Here is a 1,986-nt window from a genome sequence, read left to right on the forward strand (position 1 = left end):
CGGGGCAACAATTTCATTCTATTTGCTACATAGTGAAATTTTTGCTCACTCTTCAGGTAATTCTTTATTGATTCTTTTGATTTTTATATGCCCACACGTAGTATGGCAGCTTATTGTCATCTGTCCGTCGATAAAACCCGGCAATGATACAACCAAGTTGCTTGAAATAGTCTATAGACTAAACACGAACCAAATGTGAATGGATAACAAACTATGATGTGCACTATCTTTAGTTTTGTAAATGCATATTAAGTTTTATCGAAAGCCAAGGTCCTAAACTAAACAAAATCATACTAAGTTTCGTAAAAATTAAATTTAATTACGTGACTGGTGCAGTAAACGTGCAGATTTCTTTCATTCAAATTCAAATATACAACCATGCCATGTCTAGTCAAAATACTCTACATAAAGATTGAAGTCTATGTTGTGTTTATATGACCATTTTTTTTAGTTAAATCGAAGGTTCCTGAAAATCTAAGTCATTTGCGACCTATCACAACTGTTGCTTCTTCGCGTTCTCACACTAATTTTGATGAATTACTTTTTTCGAAGGCTAGAGCAATACGTCAAACAAAGCTCGCCGAAAATTTATTAAAATCTAACTCCCACCACAAATATTCGACAAACATGTTGCAATCACAAGGCACAGGTATTTTGATATCTTGAAGAAAATCTAGTCTTCAATTGACACCTGCGAATGTGAATTACGAAATAATTCAGCATACCCCGGCCATATCAACCCTGGCGTGAAACAGGTAAACATAAAATTACAATACCGTGCACCGTCAATGTTGTTCAGTGTACTTACACAATAAGGTTCTGTATCTGTAGTAATGATACAATATTCCCCTCTCAAGCTATTTCTAGCTTGAAATCCCATTTAGATGAAAACATATCATCGGACGTGCATCTTATTGCATTATACTGACATTTTCTGATGGAGTTGGTAAAATACTCTGTTGCTCTCATATAACTACAGGCCAATCTCGATCCCAATGCTACAAATTATACAATACATACAATAATACAATATTACATAGAAGATAACTTCCGTTGGAAATCTGTTAACAGAGCATGCTTATGCGGCTGTGCTGGACTTGCACCTTGCATAACGTTGCAAGTCTTCATAAATCCACATGGTGCAGAAAAGTAGGACGTAAAACTCCAGTTATTTCACATTGTAGTAGCTTAAACGAAACAGCAAAATCGGGTACTGATTCTTGTTTTTTTCTTGATAACAACACTGATCTGCTCAAGCGAGAGCCTCAACCTGCCTATGATCACTGCCAGGTACGCCCGACAGTGACACACATTCTGATTGAGTGCATGAATCTCTACCTTTGTGCTGGATCATTGTTTCAGATATTTATAACCTTCTCTTTATTATGTCATAATATTGTTTTAACTAAGTCATTGTATGTCTGAAACATTTATGTATTAATCAATTTTTCGTATATTGTTGTTTTAATGCAACATTGTGTTGCCCCTTATCGCATTTCATTGCATTTCGGGTTTGCGGTTAGGATCATTAGTTCTTGGTTAATTTATTGTACACTGACATGGTAATGTGGGGAGATATAATACCATACCATTGTATATGATTACCGAATCTAACCTTATGATTGAACACATTTAAGCCTTCAAGGGCCATTCTCTTACTAACATTGGAAATGAAATGAATGGAGTTTTACGTCCTACTTTTCTGCACCATGTGGGCTAATGAAGACGGGCAACGCCATGCAGGGTGCAATGAGTGAAATTTTGCCAGGACAACGGCATTAGCCTGCTCTTTTTCGACTTCCAACTGTCGAGGGATCTTTAACGTGCACAGCCTGTAGCACACGGGGCCTCGGTTTATTGTCCCATCCGAACGACTAGATAAATAATAAATAAAATAAACCAGGCAACCAAAACCCGAAATTTAAACAACATATTGACGAAACATTAGTAGAAGCTAATGAACTTTTCATAGGAAATATATGAATT

Source organism: Lottia gigantea, assembly GCF_000327385.1.
Source record: "Lottia gigantea unplaced genomic scaffold LOTGIsca_848, whole genome shotgun sequence".
Taxonomy (NCBI): Eukaryota; Metazoa; Mollusca; class Gastropoda; family Lottiidae; genus Lottia; species Lottia gigantea.